General features: G+C 44.4%; 2 long non-coding RNA genes across 2 annotated transcripts; one reads left to right on the top strand and one right to left on the bottom strand.

Annotated features, from left to right (window-relative positions):
- The first annotated feature begins 291 nt into the window (after window positions 1–291).
- Window positions 292–15,758, top strand: LOC148775317 (uncharacterized). The gene is made up of 2 exons (XR_016039069.1): window positions 292–547; window positions 15,157–15,758. It is a non-coding gene; the product is annotated as an uncharacterized LOC148775317 (long non-coding RNA).
- Window positions 15,759–18,459: 2,701 nt separating this feature from the next.
- Window positions 18,460–20,412, bottom strand: LOC148775316 (uncharacterized). The gene is made up of 3 exons (XR_016039222.1): window positions 20,271–20,412; window positions 20,016–20,183; window positions 18,460–18,671 (listed from the first exon to the last, which is right to left on the bottom strand). It is a non-coding gene; the product is annotated as an uncharacterized LOC148775316 (long non-coding RNA).
- Window positions 20,413–23,271: the final 2,859 nt, after the last annotated feature.

Here is a 23,271-nt window from a genome sequence, read left to right as displayed (position 1 = left end):
TGGCAATTCATTTTTTTTCCTTAAAAGTAGATTTTCAAGCCAAATGATGAATAACAGTGCCTAAATTTTTTAAAAGTCTGCTCTCTATCTGTAATTAGATGTTTTTATTCTTTTTAAAATTTCTTTTCTTGGCATATAGTTAACTCATAATGTTGTATAAATTTCTGCTGCACAGCAAAGTGAGTTATACATATATATTCTTTTTCATATTCTTTTCCCAAGTGCTTTATTATAGGACATTGGATACAGTTGCCTGGTTTTATTCTTGATGTTGTTTATATGTGGGTTCCCTCTTATTTCTCTTACTCATACCTGATGAACCGTCTTAATTTTATTGAACTTTGCAAAGAACCAGTGATTGATCTTTTTTTGGTCACAGGTTCCTGCTTTCCGGTTCACTAATTCCTCCTCCTATGTAGATAGATAATATCTGTATCTATAAGATCTGGAAAGTTCAGAGCAAATTGAGAATAGCGCTTGGCAGAATGGAGACCAGGAAGCTAAAACTGGAAAATGCCCCACAGATGATTCCAACGCTAACAGAAAGGTGGGTTTTTGTTTGTTTGCTTGGAGATTTTACAAGAATGTATTCAGGTTTTACTTGAATAATTAAAAATACAAATAAGAAAACTGCAAAGAGAACACCCCAGGTTTCCTCACCATCTGCCGCCCGCGGGGCTGACCTTCCAGGTCCCGGGAACAGAGAGCAGAGGGGTGAGTCGGGGGTCTGCGGGCAGGGGGAAACGGGGCGGGGGCGACTCCGCCGCTTTCCGGGGGCGCCTGGCTCTCATTTTCTGCCTCCCCCACCCACGGATTTCCCCACAGCGTGCAGAGACGGCACGTCTTTTAAAGTCGGTGAGAGAGAGAGGGAGGGACGGAGGGAGGGACCACGTGACTTTCTGGAACGCAGACTCACTTCTTGGTTTTGATCCTCACGGGCGCGCTGGCTCCAAAATGTCCTGCCCGAAATCGGAAAAGGTCCTGCCCCCCGGGAAAGGCTCCCGTCTGCAGTTCACACGACTTTTGATCCTCCTTCGTTTTGCTCTTAAGATCTGCTTCTCTTTCCGGGGAATAATCTGTCTCTCTCCTGAGCCAAGCTTTCTAGCTGGATTTCCCTCTGGAAGGGGAGACTCGGGGGTCCTCCTCGGGCGCATCCCGTCTGGAAGGGGCCGGGTGGCAGGGGACCGGCCGCGGGCCCGAGGGCGCTGTCGGGGCTCCCCGCGCGCCCGCCTCCCGCCGCGGGGCTCGGCTGCAGCCCGGCCGCTGGGGGGCAGCGCCCGGATCTCGGTCCTTGGAGCCCGGGGCCCCCGTGAAGGTGGCGGTGGGCAGAGCAGAAAGCACGTCTGTTTGCTTCTGAGTGAAGCCGGCTTCCGCGGGAGACAGACAGGTTCTGAGTTAGCAAGAATTCTGCCGTTCATCTCGTCCCTGTCGCCTAGGAGTTCAGGGCAGGAGCTGCCCAAATCCAGGGTGCTTATTTCCCGGGGGCTCGGTTGCAGACGTCCGGGGTTTCTGGACTGGTCCGACGGGGCCAGGTCGGGCACCGAGAACCAAAAGCGCCGAGAACAGTTTGGTCTTCTCGGTGAGCAATGAGATGTTTGTTCATGAAATGACCTTTAATTGTGTCTGAGGAACTCAAGTCAGATCAACATGCGGTCTTGGTTATTCTGCAGAGGTTATTACATGTCAAGCTGTTTTGTGTTCCTTTTCAGCATTTAAATGAAGTATTTTCTCTTTCATATATTTGATGTGGCTCAAAGAAGCTTGTTTTTTCCCCCCTTTTCCTCATAGATTGTATTGTTTGATTAGATCTTTTTGTTAAGTCAGATCAAAGATGGCTTTTCTTTCTTTAGGAGGGATCTTTTCTTAAATCAATAGAACAGATTCCACAGGAAAGACTAATTTTATTTGAACGGTTTTGAAAAGGGAAAAGATTTCAATGGTCGTGAAGAAATGTTTTTGCTTCTGTATTATGTTTATCTGTCTAGCAGTTTGAGAGTCAACACTTGGAAAGGGGGCTTCCCAGGTGGCGCTAGTGGTAAAGAACCCGCTTGCAGGTTGGATCCCTGGTTGGGAAGATTCCTTGGAGGAGGAAATGGCAACCCATTCCAGTATTCTGAGAATGCAAACTTGCGATTTACTGTGGAAAGTCTTTTGGTCTTGGCTGGATAGATGCACCATTATAGAAAACAATCTACTTCACGTGTGATCTGGGAACACCAAAAAGCTAGTGGTTCTGCCCTGCTTCTCCCTATTCCTGCCCTTCATGTGGAGATGCTGGCCTTAGCTTGTGCTGTTCCACCTGGAGTGTCCTTGCCATGCCTCTTTATTTTTAAATTTTTAAAATACTATTTATTTGGCTGCACTGTTCTTAGTTATGGCATGCAGATCTTCGATCTTTGTTGTGGCGTGTGGGATCTAGCTCTGCGACCGGGGATCGAACCCTGGCTTCCTGCATTGGGAGTGTGGAGTCTTAGTCACTGGACCACCAGGGAAGTGGAAGCCACTGGACCCTCCAGGCCTCTTTGTTGGACAGACTTCTTCCTGTATTTAGAAGGGGGGTTAGAAAGCATCTGTGTCCCTGCAGCAACTCTACAGGTTACTCTATCAAGGGCCTTCCATCCTGCATTGAAACACTGTTTCTTTTGGCTCCTCCTTACAGGCAGGAAGTGTGCTGTCCTCCTTTAACCCCCTCCCTCCCCTCACTTGTTGGAGCCCAACATCTGTCTGTCAATCTGAAATGAACAAAGACAGAAATGTGGTCTTTATTTGCTTTGCTATGAAAAAAGGTGACTAGGGGTTTATTGGGAGTATTTGGCAGTCCTGTAGTAAATGACGTCTGTCTAGTGTCACCAGCGGACTGTATGTTGTTGTTGTATAGTCATTAAGTTGTGTCTGGCTGTAGCCTGCCAGGCTCCTCTGTCCATGGAATTTCCCAGGCAAGGATACTGGAGTGGGTAGCCATTCCCTTATCCAGGGCATCTTCCTGAGCCAGGGATCGAACGCCAGTTTCCTGTATAGCAGGTGGAGGTCTTTACTGCTGAGCCACCAGGGAAGCCCATAATGTACTATATGGATGCTCATATAAAATACTATCATCTCAAATGATATGTATTATTTTTTTAAAAAAAACTTTGAGAGAGTAGCATTGGATACCTACACAATCTTGTGTAAACTCGATAGCTAGCAGAAAGTTGCTCCAGAGCACAGAGAGCTCAGCACCACGCTCTGAAGACTGAGGGTAGCGGGGGGGTGCGGCCGGAAAGGAGGCTCAGGAGGGGGCGACACGTGTGTGCCTGTGGCTGATTCCCGTGGACGAACAGCAGACACCAGCGCAACACGGCAACGTGATTATCCTCCAATTTTAAAAAAAATTTTAATAAATTCTTGCTGTCTTTACGTGTTTATTTTATTTTTCTCATCCAGTTGTGCCACTGGGCACGTGGGATCTTAGTTCCGTGATCTGGGATCAAGTCTGCGTTCCCTGTATTGGCAGTGTGGAGTCTTAACCCCTGGACAACTAGAGAAGTTCCAAATAGCATCTACTGTTCTTATTTACTGTGTTAATTAATCTGTCTCTTCAGCTTACAATGTCCATTCCATGAGGGCAGGGTTTTTATCTAGTTTTCTTCACTGCCATGTCCCCAGCGTTCATAACAATGCCTGAGACAGCAGTAACTCAAAATTATTTTGCTGAATGAACAAAGCAGTCTATACACCATTCCCACTCCCAAGCTTTCAGTCATGATGATGAGGGGAAATAGAGATAGTCGTCCAAATAATTCAAATCAAAGATGACTAAATAAGCCTGGGGGTTGTAATGTGACTATAGTTAATGACACCGTGTTTGAAAGATGCTAAGAGAGCAGATCTTAAAAGTTCTCATCACAAGAAAAAAGATCGTGTAACTATCTGGTGATGGATGTTAACTAGACTTACTATGCTGATCATTTTGCAATGTATGCAAATATACACCTGAAACTAATATAATATTATATGTCAATTATAACTCAATTTAAAAAAAAGAGAGATGACTTTCTTTTGAGCTGTCAGCACTCCAGGACCTCACTTATGTGGGTGGGTTTTTACAATTCACCAGTTGCAGCAATTGTGAAGTTTAGCCTTAGGCATCCAAGCAGTGCATCACGTGGTAGATGCCACTCCGAAGATCAAAACAATATATTCTTTATTCTTACACACACACACAAAACCCCCAGGAAATTCTGTAAAAAGTTTTCCAGAAAATGCATCATTTGGTGTCGTGAAGAATTGCGTCAAAGAGTAGGTGCTTAATAGAACTTTCTTGACTCAGCCCTCACCAAGGAAATGTAAAAAGTCAAAGCTTTTTGTGTATAGAACACCAGCGCCATAATGCCGGGACCAACCAAGTTATGTTCTCTGCTGTATCCCACACTCCTGGCAGGGTGCCAGACAGAGAGCAGGGGATGGGAGCTATGTTCATGAACAGATGAATGAATGGTGTCCATACATCTCCGCTACTGCGATACAGACCGAGCTTTCGGCACCAGTTGAGACCGTGAAACGTTGTGGGAGAAATTTCCCCTGCGTGTGCAGTGTAGTGGATGGGTAGCTAACCATTTAGTCTGAAGATCAGGCGGCCATTTTATGCCCAATTAAGACTTTCCAACCACAGTTCTGCTTGTGTGCATATCGCCCCTGTAATTAACCATGTGTATAAAATGCATTAGGCTTTTTTAATAGGAGAAACAATAAGGAAATATATATACCTGTGGGAATGCCAAAGAATGCTCAAACTACCGCACAATTGCACTCATCTCACACGATAGTAAAGTCATGCTCAAAATTCTCCAAGCCAGGCTTCATCAATATGTGAACCGAGAACTCCCATATGTTCAAGCAGGTTTTAGAAAAGGCAGAGAGGCACCAGAGATCAAATTGCCAACATCCGCTGGATCATGGAGAAAGCAAGAGTTCCAGAAAAACATCTATTTCTGCTTCATTGACTATGCCAAAGCCTTTGACTGTGTGGATCACAATAAACTGTGGAACACTCTGAAAGAGATGGGAATCCCAGACCACCTGACCTGCCTCTTGAGAAACCTGTATGCAGGTCAGGAAGCAACAGTTAGAACTGGACATGGAACAACAGACTGGTTCCAAATAGGAAAAGGAGTACGTCAAGGTTGTATATTGTCACCTTGCTTATTTAACTTCTATGCAGAGTACATCATGAGGAACGCTGGGCTGGAAGAAGCACAAGCTGGAATCAAGATTGCTGGGAGAAATATCAATAACCTCAGATATGCAGATGACACCACCCTTATGACAGAAAGTGAAGAGGAACTCAAAAGCCTCTTGATGAAAGTGAAAGAGGAGAGTGAAAAGGTTGGCTTGAAGGTCAACATTCAGAAAACAAAGATCATGGCATCTGGTCCCATCACTTCATGGGAAATAGATGGGGAAACAGTGCAAACAGTGTCAGAGTTTATTTTGGGGGGTTCCAAAATCACTGCGGATGCTGATTGCAGCCAGGAAATTAAAAGATGCTTACTCCTTGGAAGGAAAGTTATGACCAGCCTAGATAGCATATTAAAGAGCAGAGACATTACTTTGCCAACCAAGGTCCGTCTAGTCAAGGCAATGGTTTTTCCCGTGGTCATGTATGGATGTGAGAGTTGGACTGTGAAGAAAGCTGATCGCCGAAGAATTGATGCTTTTGAACTGTGGTGTTGGAGAAGACTCTTGAGACTCCCTTGGACTGCAAGGAGATCCAACCAGTCCATTCTAAAGGAGATCAATCCTGGGTGTTCATTGGAAGGACTTATGCTAAAGCTGAAACTCCAATACTTCGGCCAACTCATGCGACGAGTTGACTCACTGGAAAAGAGTCTGATGCTGGGAGGGATTGGGGGCAGGAGGAGACGGGGACGGCAGAGAATGAGATGGCTGGATGGCATCACCGACTCGATGGGGGTGAGTGTGAGTGAACTCCGGGAGTTGGTGATGGACAGGGAGGCCTGGTGTGCTGTGGTTCATGGGGTCGCAAAGAGTCGGACAGGACTGAGCGACTGAACTGAACTGAACTGATATACCTGTGGAAGTCAGGTGAGCACCCAAGTAATTCTAGGACTGAATAACAACAGAAAATATGAAAGGGATTAGGTAATGTTTTTTCTTCTTCAGAGAAAAGGCATCTGAGAGCAGATCCAACCTTTGCCCAAAAAACAAAAAAGTAAAATTAAGAAAACAGTTTTAAGGCCAATGCTAGGTCTGGCCAGCTAAATATCTTTACTCAGTGTAACAATTATCAAATTATTAAACAATTTTTCTGTCTAACGAACCACTTCAAAATGTAGTGGCTTAAATCAACTAATTAAAAAGAAATTATAAGACTTTTTTTTTTAAGAGCAATTTTAGATTCACAGCAAAATTGAGAGAAAGGTAGAGAAATTTCCCAAAAACCCCTTGCTTTCATTTATGCACAACCTCTTTCAACCATGTTTTTTCTAGATCATATTCTTTTCAGTGAAACTCTATCCAAGTATACGCTGTCTTAGGCATTTGCAGTTAGCGGGCCAGGCTGGGTGACGCAGGGTAGCCCCCCTCGTGTGTCTGCTGGCTGTCCCACTGGACAGTGTAGGAGTCCTCAGCTTGGACAGCTTGTCTCTGTTCCAGAAGGTCTTTCATCCCCCAGCAGGACAGCCCGAGCTTCTTCAAAGAGTGAAATATGCAAAGCGCTAGGACTCCCCTGGTGATCCAGTGGCTAAGACTCTGCATTCCCAAAGCAGGTTGCCTGGGTTCCATCCCTGGTCAGGCAGCTAGATCCCACCCGCCACAACAGAGAGTTTGAAGGCCTCAACGAAAGATCCTGCATGCTGCAACTAAGACCCGTTGCAGCCAAATAAACACATGAAATACATTTTTTTTTTTAAGAAAAATATAATACAAAGTGCCTTGAGGTCTCGTCTCAGGCCCTGTGCCACAACTCTGAGACTTGAAGATAACAATAATAGAGTGTTGCCAAGGGGGAAAACAAAGTCAAAACTAAGGAGCATAATCAATAAATCGACTTAATATGGCAGATATAAGCGACTGCATAGAAACGCGGGAGCGGTGGTATCGCTGCAGGACTGCCAGGTTTAGCCAAGCAACATTATTAACAGCATGCAACGGTGGGGCTATACTTACACTGAAAAATTATTTGTCGTTTGTCTGCAAGTCAGATTTAACGGGGCATCTTGTGCTCTTTCTGGCATCTGCTGTTAACTCCTATGCTGTGGATCTCCAGTTTTCCACCCAGAAAAGGACCAGATTAGAGCGTGGGGAGTCAGAGTCAACTGTTTGTTAGATAATAGGAAGGCTTAAGTTCTTTCCTTTTCTTTCTTCAGTATAAGAAGCAGATAGAAATGAAAGTGTTGATCCTTCCTTTTGCTCCCCTAGCGGGTCACCTGGCACCAACCACCTCTCCTCTTTGGAGATCTGCTACCCATGACGCTGCTCCTCACACTGGGAATCACTGCTTACTGGGTTTTATAATCTCCAGGGTGAACTGTGCACTCCCCGCAGATCACACGACCTTGAGCAAATATTTTAAATCTCTCAGTCTCCTCATCTGTGAAATGGAGCTAATACTAGCAGCCACCTCATCGAGCCGTATGAGGGCCGTAGCAGAGCAGGCGTGAAGGCTGGACGCAGCGTCAGAGATGGAGGCCGTCTCCTCCCCCGAGGAGGCCGGGTACATGTTAGCTGTAGGTATCATCGCTCTCATTGTTTTCGGCCATCATGGTTGGTCTGATTCCAGTGTGAGAAAAATCGTTACAGCATTAAAAAAAAAGAGTCTTAAGACCTTTTTCAAACTCTGTATCTGTTTTAAAAAATTATATCTAATGCAAAGTCCCTAGAATTGGTATTCTCAAGATAGTGAGACTTTACTTACATTTCGAACTTAGCGTTAAAGTGGAACTCTTCGAGCAAGTTTATGTACACACACCTCTGCATACACAGCCCGCAGCCTTGAGAATGTAGATTAGATCCTTGACGTTTGTCAGGAAGACCCTCGGCTAACTGGAGATTTTGGGGGATTGGCACATGGCAATAAAAATGTCGAGCTGACACCTGGGCCAGGATCACTAACTGTGTGACCTTGTGCAAACCACTTATCCTCCTGAAGGCTGGTTTCACATCTCACCTTTTCCTAAGATTTAAGAGAGCCATAGGAGTGCAGCTTCCATATATAAAAGAAATTAGCTACAGGGATACGTTGTCTGGCACAGGGGATGCGACCAATATTCTGTGATGACTGTAAATGGACTGTAGCTTTTAAAAGCTGCGAATCACCACACTGCACACCTGAAAATTATATAATAATTGTAAATCAACTGTATCTTCATTAAATAAATAAAAATATAAAAAGACCTGTATGAACACTGTCTGTACAAGCACATTGTCTTAAAGGCTGATGTGCCATGCACACACTATCAGCTGTTATGCCTGAGAAGCACTTGCTGCTTTTGTGGCTGGATGGTGTCAATCCATTTTCAGGCCCCAAAAGGATACATTAAAATTATTTCCAAGTTTATGGTTGAAAATCAAACGCCTTACGTAACCTTCAATCCTGACCTTCTTTAATTCACAAAGTGTTGAGGATAGTCACTCTGAGGATTGTGGGAACCTTGCTTTTGTGGGTTGAGTTTGGTATTCACAGTGTTAGACGCAATACTAGCTTCCAACAGGTGCTCAAGATACAGGTGTAAATTCAAGGAAGAATAAAAGGAATGGGGCGTCCTGAGGAAATGGATCTACTTCCTGCTGAGATGCGTACTGGGGTTGTTGCAAACCTGTTCTCTCTTCAGAGCCGGTTCTTCAGTGGATAGAAGTCCAGTCTAGCCCAGAGAACCACTCCCTTAAATCAAGCATTTAGCAAAAGTAAAATCATAGTTACCAACAGAGATTTTGCTTGCTGTCTGGCCCGTTAAAATATTTTCTGGTTAAGAGTTTGTACTGTTGGGTCAGATGACCTGGGTTTTCCTGCTTGACCCCTGTTTATGACTGTGTGACTCTGTGCAACTTTCTTAACTTTTCTGGGCCTCCATTTTCTCATATGTAAATTGAGGGAGCCAAGAGGAGTTAGCTCACTGAATTATTGTATTACAAAGATAGTTACACTTGCATAATATTTATTTGTGCTTATTCTATGTCATAGGGCTTCCCAGGTAGCTCAGTGGTAAAGAATCTGCCTGCCAATGCAGGAGACACAGGAGATGCAGGTTCGATCCCCAGATCAGGAAGATCCCCCGGAGAAGGAAATGGCAACCCACTCCAGTATTCTTGCCTGGGAAATCCCATGGACGGAGGAGCCTGGCTGGCTGCAGTTCATAGGGTCACACAGAGTCAGACACGACTGAGAGATGGAGCGCACACACACGTTCTATGTCAGGCATCTGCTAATCATCACCCCTAGAATCCATCAAGGAAGGTAAATGAAGTCATAAAAATAATCACACCCAACCCAATAAAGGTTTTTCACCTTGAGTAACAGATTTATATTTATATATATATATGTATCTTTCATTCTTTCTGAATTTTTGCATACTACTGGTCTAAGGGAAGTGGGATGAAAGACTAAAAGAACAGCAGTAAAAAATAAATAGTTTTGGAAAATCAAAGAAAAAAGTTCTTTTTTTTTAAAGCAAGGATGTTGCTGTTGTTTAGTCGCTAAGTCATGTCTCTTTTGTGATCCCATAGACTGTATGTAACCTGACAGGTTCCTCAGTCCATGGTCTTTCCCAGGCAAGAATCCTGGAGAGGGTTCCCAATTCCTTCTCCAGGGGATCTTCCCGACCCAGGGATCAAACCCGCACTCTTGAATCTCCTGCATTGGCAGGCGGGTTCTTTACCACTGAGCCACCAGGGAAGCCCAAAGTCAGGATGACTAACACATTATTATCCTTTTAGTTCAGTTCAGTCGCTCAGTCGTGTCCGACTCTTTGCGACCCCATGAACTGCAGCACACCAGGCCTTCCTGTCCATCACCAACTCCCGGAGTTCACTCAAACTCATGTCCATTGAGTCAGTGATGCCATCCAACCATCTCATCCTCTGTCGTCCCCTTCTCCTCCTGCCCTCAATCTTTCCCGGCATCAGGGTCTTTTAAAATGAGTCAGCTCTTCGCATCAGGGGGCCAATATATTGGAGTTTCAGCTTCGGCATCAGTCCTTCCAATGAACATTCAGGACTGATCTCCTTTAGAATGGACTGATTGGATTTCCTTGCAGTCCAAGGGACTCTCAAGGGTCTTCTCCAACACCACAGTTCAAAAGCATCAATTCTTTGCTGCTCAGCTTTCTTTATGGTCCAACTCTCACATCCATACATGACTACTGGAAAAACCATAGCCTTGACTAGATGGACCTTTGTTGGCAAAGTAATGTCTCTGCTTTTTAATATGCTGTTTAGGTTGGTCATAACTTTTCCTCCATCTTTTAATTTCATGGAGTAAGTGTCTTTTAATTTCATGGCTGCAATCACCATCTGCAGTGATTTTGGAACCCCCCAAAATAAACTCTGACAGTTTCCACTGTTTCCCCATCTATTTGCCATGAAGTGATGGGACCAGATGCCATGATCTTTGTTTTCTGAATGTTGAGCTTTAACCCAACCTTTTCACTCTCCTCTTTCACTTTCATCAAGAGGCTTTTGAGTTCCTCTTCACTTTCTGTCATAAGGGTGGTGTCATCTGCATATCTGAGGTTATTGATATTTCTCCCAGCAATCTTGATTCCAGCTTGTGCTTCTTCCAGCCCAGCGTTCCTCATGATGTACTCTGCATAAAAGTTAAATAAGCAGGGTGACAATATACAACCTTGACGTACTCCTTTTCCTATTTGGAACCAGTCTGTTGTTCCATGTCCAGTTCTAACTGTTGCTTCCTGACCTGCATACAGGTTTCTCAAGAGGCAGGTCAGGTGGTCTGGTATTCCCATCTCTTTCAGAATTTTCCGCAGTTTATTGTGATCCACACAGTCAAAGGCTTTAGCAGAGCCAGTAAAGCAGAAATAGAGGTTTTTCTGGAACTCTCTTGCTTTTTCCATGATCCAGCGGATGTTGGCAATTTGATCTCTGGTTCCTCTGCCTTTAGAAGAACTAAAAATGATTATTATCCTTTAGAAGAACTTAATTGTTCTTTGGGGAAGGGACAAGTTCCATAGTCAATAAATTCAGGAAACACAATCTCCTCCCTTTGAAAATCCACAGCATATGTTTACATAATAAAGGCGCTAAGAAGTTCTGTAGGAAGAAAAACAGTCTTGTGTTCTGTAACCCAGCATTTCCTTTGCTGATTGACCACAGACATTTCTGCTGTTGTTTTATGTCTTCTATCACTTATTAACACTGTGGAACACAGTCTGGAAAGCTCTAGCCTATTGCTGTGTCTACCGGAAATCCAAGCAAACATGAGGTTTGCTCACGAGGATCAGAACATAACCCCAGGAGCGCTGCTGGAGAAGGCAAATGACCAGTTCCTTCATTTTTCCACTGATTCTCGTGCTTGTGTGCAGACGCGGCTTCAATAGCTGAACTGCAAACGGCAGAAGACCTGGTGAATAACAGCTATAGTACGGAAGCGGAAAAGGCGCTGTTTGTTGTTTGTCCAGTGACAAAAGCACTCACAGCTCTTGGTTCTTTCAGCCACAGCCCCATTCAGGGTACTGCCCTGTGGCACCCTGCTCGCGGGCAAAGTGCAAGCCTATGTCGTGCCAAGTGGTGCCTATTTATAGTCAGTGAGGGTTGTTCTAACTTCAGGATGTCGCCAAGAGGGCTGCTACTCAATTTTGGGTCAACACTTTGTTTCTTCCTTCCAGTTTTATTGAGATATAATTGACCTACGTACTGTGTAAGTTTAAGGTGGACAGCATGATCTATCTGACTTCATCGTCATGAAATGATGACCACAACAAGACTAGTGAACATATAAATTAAAGAGACAGAGAAAAAAAGTTGTGATGAGAACACTTAGAATTTACTCTAACAACTTACATATATAACGTGGGGCTTCCCAGGTGGCTCAGCAGGTAAAGAACCTGCCTGCCAATGCAGGAAACCCAAGAGACACGGGTTCGATCCCTGGGTCAGGAAGATCCCCTGGAGAAGGAAATGGCAACTCACTCCGGTATTCTTGCCTGGGAAATCCCATGAACAGAGGAGCCTGGCGGGGCTAGTCTATGGGGTTGAGAAGCACTGGACGTGACTGGGCATGCATATCTAGTGTAACGCAGAGCAGTGCTAATTATATTTATCCTGTGATACAGCACATCCCTGACACTTACCATCTGAATGGGAGTTTGTACCTTTTGACTGCCTCCACCCAATTCTCCCTCCTTCACTCCCCTCCTCTGCTGACCAAGAGCCCAATCTCTTTTTCTATGAGTTTGTTCATTTTTGAAACATATAACACTATGTTAGTTTCTGATACACAATACAGTGATTTGGTATTTCTATATATTTCAAAATGATCACCACCATATTACTTAAGAAAGTTATTTATTCATCGTGCTTATTTATGCTTTTTGTTTTCATTTCTCTGCTTAATAGCTTAATACAGTCCTAATTCTTTGGAGAGAAGATTTTTGTTGTTGTTATTTAAACCACCTGTGTTTAGCTTTAAAGAAAGTACAAAGAGTAAAAGTTATAAGATTTTACCATGTAGTAAAGGGTATTCAACGGTTTGATGAACTTCATTCTTTTTTTAAAAATTTTTATTAAAGTATCGTTAATGTACAATGTTGTATTAGTTTCCAGTGTACAACAAAGTGATTTATTTATATATTCCTTTCCATATTATTTTCCATCATTCGTTGTTCAGTGGGTCAGTCATGCCCGACCCTTTGTGACTCCACGGACTGCAGCATCCCAGGCTTCCCTGTCCATCACCATCCTCTGGAGTTTGCTCAGACTCATGTCCATTGAGATAGTTCATTACAAGTTATTGAATCTAGTTCCCTGTGCTGTACAGTAGGATCTTGTCATTTATCTACTGTATGTGTAATAGTTTACATCTGCTAACCCCAAACTCCAGCTTATCCTTCCCCATCCCTCTTGATAATCATGTTTGTTTTCTGTGTCTGTGAGTTTGTTTTGTAAATAAGTTCACTTGTGTCACATTTTAGATTTCACATATCAGTGACATCACCTGATATGTCTTTTTGACCTCCTTCACGTGCTGTGATAATCTCTAGGTCTACCCACATGGCCGCAAATGGCATGGCCTCCCTCCTTTTAAGGCTGAGTGGCGTTCCTTTGTACACATGTCCCCGTCTTCTTCATCCGTTCCTCTGTGGATGGACATTCAGGTTGCTTCCATGTCTTTACTGTAAACAGCGCTGCTGTGAACACCAGGGTGCGTGTATCTCTGGCGCATTTCAGTCTTGACTTCTCTTATACACACAGTAATTTTACAGTACATAAATTCTATGCTGTGTGTCATAAACTTTTTTCTGCAGTAATAAACATCATTCAACATTATTTTTATTAATGGCTAAAAATATTCCATGGTGTGACTGTGCTGTACATTATGTAACCCTTCGTCTACCTTTGAGGGACATTATAGTTTTTTGCAATTTGTGATTATTACAATTCTTGTGGGAACACCCTTGTGTGTCTAGCTTTTCACACTTAAAAGATGTTCTCCTTAAGGTAAATCTCTAATAATATCTGCAACAAAGTGTGCTGCTAAGTTGCTTCAGTCCTGTCCGACTCTGTGCGACCCCATAGATGGCAGCCCACCAGGCTCCCCCATCCCTGGGATTCTCCAGGCAAGAACACTGGAGTGCGTTGCCATTTCCATTTCCAATGCATGAAAGTGAAAAGTGAAAGTGAAGTCGCTCAGTCGTGTCTGACTCTTAGCGATCCCATGGACTGCAGCCTACCAGGCTCCTCCATCCATGGGATTTGCCAGGCAAGAGTACTAGAGTCTGTTGCCATTGACTTCTCCAGTAACAAAGTGTACCTCAGTCTTATATTTGGTACCATGTTGCCAATTTTTTTTTCCAGAAAGGTTATATGAAATTGCATGCATGCTAAGTCAGTTTTGACTCTTTGCGACTCTGTGTACCATAGCCCACCAGGCTTCTCTCCATGGGATTCTCCACGCTGGAGTTGGTTGCCATATTCTTCTCCAGGGGAGCTTCCCGACCCAGGGACTGAACCCAGGTCTCACGTCTCCTGTATCGTCAGGTGGCGGGTTCTCTACCACTAGTACCACCCTCATTTTAAATGTGCAAGAAATTGCTTCTTTTATACTTGCAGTTCTTACACATTTATAAGACCACTCTTGATCTACACTTTAACGGGTTACTTTTCGCTAGGAGAGAAGATCAGGTCTGTTGTGCTGTGGGTCACTTTTGAGAGGAACAAAAAATGCTTCCAATATGGAATCCAGTTAATTTTCCATTTTGTCCACATAAGGAGAGAATTAGTAGTTCTTCAAGCAGGATAGAGGTAAAATTTGGACTCAATACTATAACACAGATGTGTGTGTTAGCTGCTCAGTCGTGTCTGGCTCTTTGCAGCCCCGTGGACTGTAGTCCTGCCAGGCTCCTCGGTCCATGGAATTCTCCAGGCAAGAATACTAGAGTGGCTTGCCATTTCCTTCTCCAGGGGATCACCCTGACCCAGGGATGGAACCTGTGTCTCCTGAATTTCCGGCAGATTGTTTACTATCTGAGATAACAACAAATACAAAAGAGAAAAAGTTTCATCTTTCCAATGTTTGGAAAATGCCTAAGTATTCTCTTTAAGTAGATAAGAATCGATGCAAATTTAGTTACTTAATGTACAATAGACAACCTGATCACTTTGAAAGTGAAAGTGAAGTCGTTCAGTCATGTCCGACTCCTTGCGACCCCATGGACTGTAGCTTGCACCAGGCTTCTCCGTCCATGGGATTTTCCAGGCCATAGTACTGGAGTGGGTTGCCATTGCCTTCTCCAGGGGATCTTCCTGACCCAGGGATCGAACCCAGGTCTCAGGGATTGAACCCAGGTCTTCCACCTTGCAGGCAGACGCTTTACCTTCTGAGCCATTTGGAACTTGCTTTATGAAACATTCTTGGAATTATTGACTGAATAAGTCTTGAAGAATGAACGGGTTTTATTTTTTTATTTTTGGCTTCATCTAAAGGCATGTGGACTGTGAAGAAAGCTGATCACCGAAGAATTGATGCTTTTGAACTGTGGTGCTGGAGAAGACTCTTGAGAGTCCCTTGGACTGCAAGGAGATCCAACCTGCAGGAGATCAATCCTGGGTGTTCATTGGAAGGACTGATGCTGAAGCTGAAACTCCAATACTTTGGCCACCTCATGCAGAGAGTTAACTCACTGGAAAAGAGTCTGATGCTAGGAAGGATTGGGGGTGGGAGGAGACGGGGACGACAGAGAATGAGATGGCTGGATGGCATCACCGACTCAGTGGACATGAGTTTGAGTGAACTCCGGGAGTTGGTGATGGACAGGGAGGCCTGGCGTGCTGTGATTCATGGGGTCGCACAGAGTCGGACACGACTGAGCGACTGAACTGAACTGAACTGAAAGGTATGCGGGCTCTCAGTTCCCCCACCAGGAACTGAACCTCGGCCTGTGCAGTGGGATCTTAACCACTGGACCACCAGGGAAGTTCCTGAATGAGTTTCTAAAGATGGATTTCCCTTTAGACAAGGGTACTTCAAACAACGCCTACTTCCTGGAATGTAGTAAATGCTCAATATAAAAACATAGCTGAATGACTACATGTCATAGGCAAAGTTAAAAAGTCGTGTCCTTCCTGTTCATCAGAGTCTATCTAATCAGCCCGAGTTGTTCAGCAACTGTTCATAGGTAACCGATGGGTATTAAGTACAAGCTCTGAGGAATCTTCTCCTGAACTTTCACGCTCTCCATAAACAGAGGCAGCAAACTGGTGCCCAAGTGCCACACGCATGGCTTTTTTTTTATATTTTCGGTTCAGGTGGTATTTAAACATTTTGAAATAATGGCCACCATTTCTAAAGTACACTTTTACGTAGAAGCCTAGAGGCCTGGCGTTTCTGGACAGAAGGCGAGCGCAGGCCGTCGCAGGGCGCAGCTGCCGCCGCAGACAAAGCGGGGCGGGGCGCCCCACCTGCTTGGCTTGCAGGCATCTGGATTTTGCCACACCTTTTTGTAAAGTTTAGACTCTGTACCTTGGAGAGCTTCTTATCTGAGATTATGCTCGAAATTCAGAGAAACTGACTAGTTCTCTCTCGCAGTTTTTAAGAACTTGCTGTTTGTGAGCCTTCCGGGATAACCTGTATTTTGTTGTTCTTTGTCTGCCCCAGACTGGAGGGACAGCTCCCTGGCGAGACTCGGCTCTCGCAAACTCTCCCCGCAGGCTGCTGGCGATCTCAGGCCCGGGTGCTTTCCCCCCGCACGCGGGGCGGCGGGCCGACACGCGGAGGACGCAGGGCCGCGGCCGGCTTTTGCTTCTCGGCCCGGCCTGGCTGTTCCTCTGACCCCAGCGGGATGCTCACTCCAAATATGTATTTTGAGGAGGGGAAAAAAACCCTCGATTCTACTCTGTTTTGAGCAAAAAGCTAGCTTCTTCCTATTATATAATGAGACCTAAAAAATAGAGAAACACTCTTAACACTTTGCTATCAGAAAAGCAGACTCTTTTCACATAGCCCATTACATACAAGATAAACACATCGCCCATTCCCCCCTCCTCCGAATAACTAAGAATAAATGCCAAACTTCTATAACCAATTCGTAGGTACTGTAAATCCGCTTTATTTTCTCCAACAGTAGGTGTTTGGTGTCAATGCACATTTTTTTTCCCTACCATAATGCTTCCTTTACCCGAACTATTAATTTTGTTTTTATGAATAATACAGTATGTCTCGGTTATTAGTTAGTTTGATTGTATGCTAGCCTCATTCTCTGCATTTTAATTTAAGTGTAACTGCTCCGGAAAAATGCAAATCTCTCCTATTCAAATTCAAAAGAAAATAAATGGATTTTTTATGGCCTAAAGGATCTATTCATTACCAAATCATTTATCTTTTCAGAAAGAGCAGTTTATATATCCAATATGCTCCAGCGCTGTCTTTATTTTCTTCATTTTTTTTTTCCTTTGATAAATATGCTTGCTCTTTCAAATCTTCCTTGAATCTCTGCTGACAGGGGCAGCTTATAGCAGACTGAACAAGAATATAATTAATAGCATTAAACAAAAGCAAAGGTGGCATAGAAAGCTCGAACATATTGGATGTTAACAAAATAATAATAACTCTAAAACTTGGATTGAAATATTAAAAGGAAAAAGAAAGCTACATTGAGTTTTATCAAAGCAGAAAGACATCAAGTGAAGAAGAGACAGAATATCTTTTTAACAGACTAGCGTTTTTTCCCTAGTTCCTGATTCCTTTAAGACCTAGGAACACAGATACTCGAATCATGCTCTTTGATTTTAATTCTAACATTACCTGCTATTAGAAGTTTGGCATTTTGGATGCCAGGCTGTATTTTTATTGAACACCAGTTTATATTTCTATCTTGATGAAAGAAACCAGTTTGGAGGACCTTGCTTCTGGGAGGGTGTGGGAATACACAAACAGCTGTGATGCACAAAGCAATTTCTGATGAATACCTTCCAGCGAAGCAACTCGCCCAGCTTCCTCCTGAATTAGGAAGGCCCCTAAACGAGAAACAGTAGTAGCAAGTGGGAGTCTGTGGCCTTTGTAATGGTTCAGACATTTACCTTCCTCTGGCATATTGTACTTTAAAAATCATATGATTACATTAAAGTCACCCAGGATGTTGACTTTGCCCATTCATGTTTATGTATTAAATCGGATTTCAGGGCAAACTGAATGGATTTCTTTGTTCTCATTAGATTAAATCCAGATAGATAATCTGGTTTAGTTATGGCTACATTGTTTAAATACTGCTCATTATAGTACTTACAATACAACTGGCAGAGGGAGCGATTTAAATATTCATTTTGAAGAAGGAAACAAAAAATTCATATGCCAAGCTCAAAAAATGTACAGTCGTTCTGAGTCCCTCCCTGACTGTACCATTTTCAAAAATTTGTTTTCCTGGAAATTTTCAAACAGCAGCCATGTTTCGAAACACGAAGCCTGTGTACAGAACTGTTGGTGATTTGGGGCTGGTTTTAGACTTGGTCAGGGTGGACTTGTGAGTTTACAGCAGCCTGGGTGGCTGTTGCTTCTCATTTGCTATCAGGAAGGCGAGGAGCTGGGTGAGACCTCCCCGGCCACACACTCAAAGGCCCTTTTTGACTGAAGGCTTCCCCAAGTGAAAGGCAGGGGGCTGGCTCTGAAAGAGGTAGAAGGCTCTTGGAAGGACTAATTGGCTAGCGCTGGCAGGCCAGGGACAGCAATCCCGAGAACATCTGATAGCTAACTCCTTAAGAGACAAAAATAAATCAGGGTTTCACCAGGTGCTTTTATTAAGTGCCATGTGTATTTTATAAAGAGAAATGATGGGGTTAGAACAGGAAGGGAAAACAGGGGACATAGAAGCTGATGTTTATTGAGGCCACTTCTTTCTAGATTCCAGGGGTTGGTGCTTAACTTCAGTTGTCCTCCGTTTCATGATTTATCTGGGAAGTTGCTGAGGTGAAAGCACAGGGGTATATCCAGGTCTTGGCACCACGAACTAAAACAAATAACACATTGGAATATTGTTAGCAGATGATAATGCAGAACACAGGAAAATGGAAGACGATTAAAAAGAAGCAAATCGAGGTGTTCTAACTTGAAAGTGATGGGATACTGATTATTTAGGGAATGTGTGTGGAATTTTTTTCTATAAATCACCTATGGCTCAGGGTCTAGAGGACAGTCTGCGGAGGACGAACAGCACATCTTAAGGGAGGAAAGACATGACGTTCACAATGCCAACCACAGCTTTTTAGTTTTATGTGTCACATAAATAATACAGATTGTGCTTTTAAAGAAAAATTTAGCACAACAATGGAATAGGATCCTGGATTAGATTTTTTCTTATAAAAGACATACATTGGACAATAGGTCAGATCTGAGTAAGGTTTGTAGATTAAATCATAGGTACTATATCAATGGTAATTTCATGATTTTGATAAGCATCCTGGGATTATTAGGTTGATGTAGAATACTTTTTTTGCAAATCTTTTCTGGGTAGGGCATGTGGACCAGGGATGGAAACTAATCCCTTTGCGCTGGTTAGGGAGTCTGAACCACTGGATCACCAGGGGAGTTCCAAAAGAATGTTATTTTTAAACCAGAAATACTCACAAGGTAGGGGGCAAAAAAAAAAAAAAAAAATCAGGAATATGGGGAGAGAGTTAACTTTTGTTTGTCAACACATTTCCAGGAATTGTTCATGACTCGAAGCTACTGTGATTTTATCCAAGATAATAATTTTGGAAGGAAAAGTGAAGTGCTCAGTTGCTGGGCTGATCTTTCTACTGTTTAAGGTCCTGGACAAATTAATTAAGCACTTGCTTTGTACCTTTATCCTCTCACCTGTACAATGGGTGTAATAATAATTTATTCCACTTAGTCATTGCCACAATTAAAGCAGCTGATGTATACAGAGCAACTTTCAGCTCTGGTTCATGGCAGGTGTCAGGAGCTGTTTAGTATGTGGTCACGGTTTTGCTTAAAATCATTTAAGCTATAGAGCTTCTGTTTTGATGAGTTGGCTTTTGTATGATTGGTAATAACTTAAAACAGAATGGCTTGCCTCTAAATCCGTGTACCTGGAAAATGTTCATACGCTTTAGAAAACACAGCATTTGGAAGCTGGACTCAATTCCTACCAAGTTAAACACTTTTACAGTTACATGGAGTTACAGTTATGTTCTGCCCTTGTGGAAAAAATATTTTCTGAAAAGTATAATAAACTTGAGCTTCAAGGAATAAGGCTATATTGGTTACAGGGAGTAGCTGTTGGTTTTGTGTAAAAAAAAGGAAAATTTATCCAAAAGTAGACACTTAGTGATCCCAGGGAGGGCACAACCTGGTGGGCTGCCGTCTATGGGGTCGCAGGGAGTTGGACACGATTGAGTGACTCAGCAGCAGCATCAGTAATAACAGTATTAGCAACATCAGCACTTGTGGGTGTAGCGCAGCCTGGATTCCTAACTCTTCTGCCATCGTGCTTCTTCAGAGGGAGGTCTTGCAAGTTCTGTAAGTTGTAATAGTTACAGTTTTTTACAATCTAATTTTTGGGAGCCTGGAGAAGGGGAACAGAGCGTTATGGTAAGGACCGTACCCCGTATCCAATCTCAGCCACTACCCCTTCCTTCTGGCCCTTCCTCCTGTCCCATCTTCTCTCGTGGAGAAGACCCATCTCTCTGGGCCCCACACTGCCGGCCCGTGCGGGGTGGACTCCTCGGCTTCCAGGGCTCCGACCCCTTCTGCTGCAGGTGGGAGGCGCCTCGCACAGACTGAGCCTTCGCCTGGAATGGGGAGTGTCTGCAGTGCGTCTGCATCTTCTGGGGCTCAGCCGGGAGATGCTGAGGACCCCTGGGGACCCCGGAGGCTGCGGCCGTGCTGCAGGCAGGCTGGTACGCGCGGCCCCCGGCGAAGGCCTGGCCGCCCCGAGCAGGGACCGCCACCCGGGCCCTGCTGCTTGCACCCTGCTCCGCTGGGCCGGGCGCCAGCCTCCTGCCAGGGGGCCCCTTGTCACCTTTTTTGGATTAGAAATGTGCTGTACGTTCAGAGTAGACAACTGGATAAGTGTCTACAACCGGTGGCAAATGGAACAAGAAAAGGCCTTCATCACCCTCTGGCTGGCAGTGACGACAGTCTGGACTGATGGTTGTAACCAGCCCACGGCAATTGTCCTGAGTGGCTCCTCACCCGTCTGCCGGCGCACTGCTATGTCACCTGAGGACGGAGGGCATCGTGGCTGACCGCAGCACGCTCACTGCTTGGGAGAGGCAGGCAGCCACGCTCAGGCCACCGAAGCATCAGCCACACTCAGGCCACCGAAGCGTCAGGTGATAGGGAGGGTGCTTCGCTGAGATGGCAGATAAGACCTAGAAAGGGCTGTGAAGCAGGCCTAGAGCTGGTTGTGAAAGACTTAAAGGCCCCAGTTGTCAGGAGAACTAGCCAATGTTACTAACCAGTAGTGAAGCACTGAGGAACATGGACTTCAGATTCACCCGTCCTAACTGGCTGTGTGACCTTGGGCAGACTAGTTAGAGCTTGGAGGCCTCAGTTTTCTGATCTGTACAATGGAAGGATAATGGGATCTGTCAAATAGGTGACAGCAGGGTTGAAGGAGAAGGTGGACGTGCGAGCTCGTGGAGGAGGGAACAGTCCTATCGCGTCGCGCGCGCGCGCCCTGTAACATGAACTGAGTAGAGCAGGAAGGACAGCAGCGTCCCCGTCCTAGAATTAAGGCTTCAAGGTGGTGACCCAAGGCCAGATGGCACTTGCAGACATGTTGTGTTTGGTTCGTGGAGTATTTAAAGGTTTTTAGAAGGAGGCAGACTGCTTGCACATTCACACATTCCCAAGAATGTCTTGGCAGTTCAGTGGTTAAGGCTCTGTGCTTCCACTGTAGGCCGTGTGGATTTGGTCTGTGATCGGGGAACTAAGATCCCACACGCTGTGAGGTGTGGCCAAAAATTAATAAATAAATAAAATAAAGATGTCCCCTAGAAAAATGGGAAAGTCAGGCAGTTTCCCCACAGGACAACAATGGCTGAGTAACAGTGAGTTCAGGTTGGTGGCGTGAACTTGCTGAAGTCTCTTATCCTTTAGGACCTCCCTCATCCTCCTGGCACTTGAGTTTGTTCTTATAAAATACTTGCACTAAAGGTGATGCTGCTGGTCTGGGAACCACACTCTGAGATCCATGGACCTAGAAGATATGCATCTTTATTTGGCTTTATTTGCAGAAGAAGTAATATTTGCTGACCTTAAAATAAAATGCAGACAATGCAGAAAGGTATAAAATAGAAAGTGAAAATCAATAGCTCATTTCTATCCTTCTGGAAGAATTAAGGAAAAAAAAGTTAATTTTAAAAAAATTGCTTGTTTCTTTATAAACTGATGTGCTACAGGCCATACCATATAATTTAAGAGCTGGGAAGGTTAATCTTTCTTTTCCAGATTGGCTTGACGTTACAACAAATTGAACAGAAGAAGAACGTAAGGGCTGAGAAGAGGTACAGTGATCACTAACAGATGGAGACTCAGTGATGAGCTCACGTAACCCCCAGAGCAGCTTAGGGGGGAGGTACTGGTTAACACTCTCCTTTTACAGATGAAGAAACAGACGCTTAACTCTGTAAGTGACTCACACGCAAGGTCACAGAGCCGGTGGCAGTGATGCTGGGGCGTGAACGGGAGCAGCCTTCACATTCACGCTCCTGTTCCTGGGCGCACTCCCTCATTCCTTCTCCCCAGCTTTCTCAGTTGGCATGTACCGGTTGTCCCGCAAACACCGGACACTGTGCCGAGAGCTGGGGACACAAAGATTTCAGGGATGGAGAGCCTGGTAGAGGGGTTCCCACGCTTTGCTCTCTGTGGATTGGATTCATGCATTCTCTGTGGCTGGTGTCCTCCAGGAAGGACACACAAACACAGCATTTGGGGCACAGTTTCAGGGGTGACATGAAAACACCAGTGCCTCCGCTCCATCTCAGCCCCAGTCCCCAAGCTTGTTTATAAATTTCAAAGCCTCCCGAGCTAAAGATACTTGATCTTGAAGCATAATCCCCAAGTTTTATCCCCCGGGGCACAGAGAATGTGACTTGTGCCTGGGACTGAGTAGAGGCATTGATGTTTTAGCGTCGTACACGATTTGAGTGAACACCTCGGCCCTGGTGTTCTCATTATTAGACACAGGGTGGGCTTCACAGGCTCAGAAGAGTCCTACACTTGCCTTAATGCTCTGCTGTCACCATCTTGAAATTCTTAGTAATTTTTGAAAAAGGAGCTCACATTTTCATTTTGCACTGGTCCTTATTAGACATTGTGGCACCCCGAGAAAGACCCTGGAAGACTGACCATTTGATGATGATAATTATTGGGCACGTATTCATTCATTTCACCCTCAGAATGTCCCAGTGTGATCAGTTCTAGTTTCATCCCCATTTAACAGAGAAGTATTTTGTAAATGCAGTCAGTCCTTGAAATGTCTAATGTTACTTAGTAACGAGTGAGCCTTGTTAGTGTAATGAGTCTAGAATCTTGCCTATTTGTATAAATTCCCCATCTATTTTAAACACAAAGAAAGTTGCCTCTCTGGGGACCTGACC

This window comes from Moschus berezovskii, chromosome 15 (genome assembly GCF_049115385.1).
Source record: "Moschus berezovskii isolate FMDL1 chromosome 15, NW_MosBer_1.0, whole genome shotgun sequence".
In the NCBI taxonomy this organism is placed as follows: Eukaryota; Metazoa; Chordata; class Mammalia; order Artiodactyla; family Moschidae; genus Moschus; species Moschus berezovskii.
This window is presented reverse-complemented; position numbering and strand designations above follow the sequence as displayed.